This window comes from Vombatus ursinus, unplaced genomic scaffold (genome assembly GCF_900497805.2).
Source record: "Vombatus ursinus unplaced genomic scaffold, bare-nosed wombat genome assembly UNPS02014818.1, whole genome shotgun sequence".
Lineage (NCBI taxonomy): Eukaryota > Metazoa > Chordata > Mammalia > Diprotodontia > Vombatidae > Vombatus > Vombatus ursinus.
Window position 1 is genome coordinate 58,362,612 of NW_020954596.1, and position 5,615 is coordinate 58,368,226.

The window sequence follows — 5,615 nt, forward strand, 5'->3', positions numbered from 1 at the left end:
TAACCCAATTCTGGGTTAGTTCATATAACCACTTTGCGCTTTGATTTCCTCATCTGCAAAAGGTGGGGGCTGGAGCTATGTGTTCCCTTCTATCTCTAATGGATTGACAACAAGCTGAACCCAGAGTTGAACGGGAGGAGGAAAGTGAGCTGGATTGCCTTTGGGAAATTACAAAACTCCTTTAATGACCCCAACCTTCTTGGGAAAATAAAAATAGAATGTTCTATATTCTAACTCTTCTGTGGGTGCAGCCTTTCCCAAACCAAAGCTCAGGCCTTGAATTAATAATAATTAATAATGGAATAATGGAATTTAATCATTATTAATTTAATTAATGAGCAATAATTTAATTATTAATAATGGAATAAATAATGATTTCAATTAATAATTAATAATTGCAATTAAGCCTGAGAATAATAGACCAACTGAATTAAGGAACTAAGTCAATTCTCTGGGGAGTTCAAATGGAAAAACAGCAACCCCAGAGTGCTTTCTGCTTCATTCATCTGGAGGACTCAGACAAGAGCAGGTTTTTGACCTACGTTTCCCCCTCAATTTTCATATGTAGACAGTGAGATAGGGTTTCTGAACTAAGACAGCTCATTAGAGTCACAAGGGATCTAGGGTGTTCCAAGGGAGAAGGGGAACTGTTCGAAGAGAAGAAATTTCATACCTGCCCAGACTTTTAAATAATACCTACCCTGTCCACCCCACAAGGCTGTGGAGAAATTGCTTTTAAACTTTAAAGGGCAAAAGAGATGGGAGCTATTGTTTAGAGGAGTAGAAAAGGATTCCCTCAGATTTTAGCCTCTGGTCCCTGCCCCTCTGGGACTCTGAGGAGCTCCTGCTGCCCCAGGAACCTTTTTCTCCAGTATTCAAGAAGGCCTACGTCATCTCACAGTTTCCATCATCAGTCAAAAACACATTTATGTGCCAGGCACTGTGCTAAGCCCCCACCATCCAAAGAAAGGGGAAAAAAACAACACTGCCCCTGCTCTCAGGGAGTTTATTATATTCAGCATCAAGGGACCCCTAAACACAATTTATAATCTTAGAAAGTTGCTTGGTTCACTGAGATGTTAAGTGACCTGCCCAAGAGAATTATGTGGTCAGGATGTCTCGGAAGTGGGATCTGAACTCCGTTCTTCCTGGCTGAGTTCAGCTTTCTTTACTCCACCTGCTGCCTCTTAACCTATGTACCTCAAAGCTAGTTGTAATAACAATTAAAAGTTCTCTATGGCTTTTATTAAAGTCAGGAAAATACAATATGGCTGCATAGTTTATGTCTGAAACTACAGTAAATTGAAAGATTATGTGAGACTTAGGACAAACCTATTCTAAATATTCAGAGGTTTGTTTTGGAGTTACTGACTATCCCAAGGGACTTCTAAATACATAATGAACTAAATGAAACAAGAACTAGTTAGACTTAATTAGTTCTTTGGCCTGAATGAATCCTATAGAGCCAGAGGAATCGAGAAGAAACATTCAGACATAGTATATGAAAAAAAAAAAAAGGGACAAATCAGAAGAAAGGTGGCATTTTGGTTGCCCTTGATAAAAGAGTTGGCCTGGGAGTCAGAAAGACATAAGTCAAGTCTCACCTTTGGTATATACTGCTGTGAGACTCTAAGGAAATCACTTAGCCTCTCAGGGACCCCAGGCAGTGCTTTTAGACCACACAGCTGCTCATCTGCCTTGCTAGAGGGAATTTTCTCACCAGAAGTTGCCTATACCAATGCAACCACCATGCTGGACCCAAGACAAAAAATTTAGGGAAACACATTTAACTAAATTTTTCCTAACATTATACAGGGATAATTGGTATTCATAGTCATAACCCCAGAACACTTTAAGAAGTGACTTCTGTGAATTTTCAAAGACAGATTAAAATAAAATTGGTATATAATATACTATATTTAGTAATAAGTATATTTTATTTTATCTTAGTCAGAAATCTTACGTTCTTTGAAGACAGGGTCCATATGTTCTTTTTTTCAAATTCCCCTCAATCTTTAGCATATTGTAGGTACATTGCAAACCCTTGGCAGATAGATTGATAATCCATGTGTATTACACATGGTTAATTTCAAGTCAATTAAAACATTCATTTGACCAGAGTACTCCATTTAGGGAAGAAGGTTGAGTTTGCTATATTGAAGTTAAAATCCCTACTCAGACACCAAATAATTGTGTGACCCTGGATGTCTCAGTTATTTCATCTGTAAAATGGAAATAATTCTCATACTACTTTTCTCCTAAGGTTGCTGCGGGAAAAGTATGTTGTAAATCTCAAACCTGTATAAAGATGAATTGTTATTAGTCATTCTGCACCAGCTCTGTTTTTTAATACCTGCCATGTTAAATTGTAGACCCTTATAGAAGACCTCAAATTGTTTTTGTTGTTCAGTTGATTCAGGTGTATCTGACTCTCTGTGACCTCATTCAGGGTTTTCTTGGCAAAGACCCTGGTGTGCTTTGTCATTTCCTTCTCCAGCTCATGTTGCAGATGAGGGAACTGAGGCAAACAGGGTTAAGTGACTCACTTAGGGTCACACAGCTATTAAGTGTCTGAGGCCAGATTTGAACTCATGGAGATGAGTCTTCCTGACTTCAGGCCCCTCACTATGCACTATGGCGCCACCTAGCTGCTCCTAGATCTCAAATAGGGACTTGCAGTCTCAATGGTCCCCACAGATGATGGGATCCTTAGATGAGGAAACTGATGGACATTCAATGTGGCTTAACGGGGAGCATATAAGCATAGAGGAGATTTGGGTCCTACTGGCTCTGTCACTAACTAGCTGTACAACTTTGGGCAAGCACCTTTAGCACTATGGGCCTCATTTTTCTCATCTGTGAAATGGACATGATTTTATGGTCACTGCCAGCTCAGACAGTAGGTGTCTATGATTCTATAATGATCCTGAGCAGGAACCACACTTGAATGGCTCCCTCAATTCTAATTATGCATAAAACTTGTTAGAGCAGCTGGGAAATCTGGACGCTCAAAGATTGGGGTCAGTAATTCCTGGCACATGTGTCAAGAGTCAATTTGTCCTGACTCCTGATGACTTTCCTGCACTGGTCTCTACCTGTCACCTCTCAGAGACTCATGTGAGAGGGGGTATGGTGGGAAAGGGGGTAAGGGAATCACGAAGGTGTCATCATCACTGGCAAAATCATCAACATTGTCAGGTGCCTCCCAACTTCTTCCCCTACGCTCTCCTCCCTGAGCATCTTGGCAACACATGTTGCCATGCTTCCCACAATGTAATCCTTTCTACTCCCACAGAGCACATACCCTCCCTCGTGCTCGCAACCTGCAGACTTTAACACCGGTGACCTTGGAAATGTTCCAATAGGCTCCAGACAAAAGCAAAAGGGGATGAAAGTAAATGTCAGCTACAGAGAACTAGACCAACAGTCATTTTTTAAATGCAGTGTATGCCTGGTTTTGGAGCAAAAACAAGGCCAAGTACAGTCTTTGTTGCTCTATCTGAACAGTGAGCCTGGAGGGAAGTTTGTGCACATTCAGAATATAACTCTGAGTTTCTACGATGCCTCCTCACTTTGGTCAGTAAGAAAACACCACCAGTAACTCTGTTTCCGTTCCCTGCTTTCTAAAGTTGTCACAATCCTCAGGAGATGAGACGTGAAATGAGGCCACACAAGATGTTTTAGGATGATTCTCACAGACAGGACCTTTGGGATGGGGCCAATGTTTGAAACTGACTGAAGCCTGCAAGTATCTGGGTTTCTTTTAATGAGCCCTCATGAATTTAGGTAATGAATCAGAAAATCATAGCCCTTTCTCATTGGCTAATGGATTTTCTGAAAATTGCCTGCTCTAAATCTTTTTCCTGGGAGAATGAGTGAGAATATCCAAGTCAATTCCAAATTATATATTTGCTTAAAACCAAGACACATAATCTGAAGTTTGGAGAATATTTTTTTCTTTTAATTTTTTTTGACATGTTTTGACTTTGCATCATCTTCATTTCCAAATATAGCCTTCCCTCCTCCCCCTGAGAGAGTAATCCCTTATTACGAGGAATAAACAACAAAAGGAAAAGAAAGCTGTTCAACAAAACTAGCCAACAAATCAATTAAGCCTGAGAGTATATGCAGAGCTCCATATCCATTGTCCCACCTCTCTAAAGAAGGGAAGGAGGTACATGAGCATAGACCTCCTGGGGACCACCCTTGGTAATTGCAATTAGATAGTGTTCAACTACTTCTTTGAGGTTATTGTTTTTCTGTTCATATTGTTATAGTTTCAGCATAGACTTGTTTTTTCCTGGTTCTGGTTTTTTTTTTTTTTTTTTTTTTTGGCAATTGGGGTTAAGTGACTTGCCCAGGGTCACACAGCTAGTAAGTGTCAAGCGTTTGGTCTGAGGCCAGATTTGAACTCAGGTCCTCCTGACTTCAGGGCCAGTGCTCTATCCACTGCATCACCTAGCTGCCCCCTGGTTCTGTTTTCTTTACTTTGCATCAGTTCATCTAAGTCTTCTCATGCTTCCCTGTAGTCTTCATATTCATGGTTTCTTATGGAGCAGTAATTTTCCATCACATTAATATACCATACTATATTTACCCAGTCCCCAACTGATTAGTACCTACTTAATTTTTAGCTCTTTGCTATCACAAAAACATGCTACTATAATATATATAAGACCTCTTGTTTTCTATATTTGACGTCTTGGGGGTATATGCCTCGCAGTGGGATCTCTGGCACAAAGGTTATAGTCATTTTCTTAGCATAATTTCAAACTATTTTCCAGAATGGTCAGATCCCAACCTCTCCAACATTGACTCTTAGCAAATGTTTTTTCACTTAATCTTGAAGCATTATATTAAGCCTTATCCTCTTGTTTAGGTCCCTGTTAAGAGGATTAATTAGAAGCACCTAAGCATCTAAGAAAGATAGTATTTACTTCCTTCTTAGGTGCTACACTGATAACACAGTAGGGAAATGCTCCATACACAGGAAGCAAACCAGCCTAGTTTGAGGGCCAGTTCTCATCAGGGGTTACCTCTCTCACAATCTGACTAAAGCTAGCTCTCTAGTTCCCTCTATCTACTCTCATGAAGATTTTTATCCTCTGCTATAAAGGATGACTCTGAGTGGGGAAGGGAGGAAGAATATATTGGGAAATGCCAAAGAGCAAAAAAGATGAAAGAAATGTGATCTTGATCCTAAGAAGAGATACTACACCAGAACCTAAGCCTGATTGGGTGGGTTCCTTAAGGAATAACACAAACTCACAGGAACAGACAGAAGGAAGAGGATTCTCAACATAATAGGAATAAAGGTATCTTATTTGCATGGTCCTGAAAGCATTCTTTTTTAGAAATCCTCATGTCCCAATTATAAGTTGCTTCTCAAGAGAAGTGAAAAACAATTAAGTTATATTACTATCTGTATAACCCTGGGCAAGTTACTTAACCTTAATCATCCCCCACCAAAAAATAAAAACAACAACAACTGTGAACTTTGGTTGGCTTCAGTTGTGCTTTCAAGCCTCTTAGCTTGGATTAAAGAGTCATCACATGGCTTGAATTCTTTTAGCTGCACACCCACCATTGCTTCACATGCATGTGCCTGTGCAGGC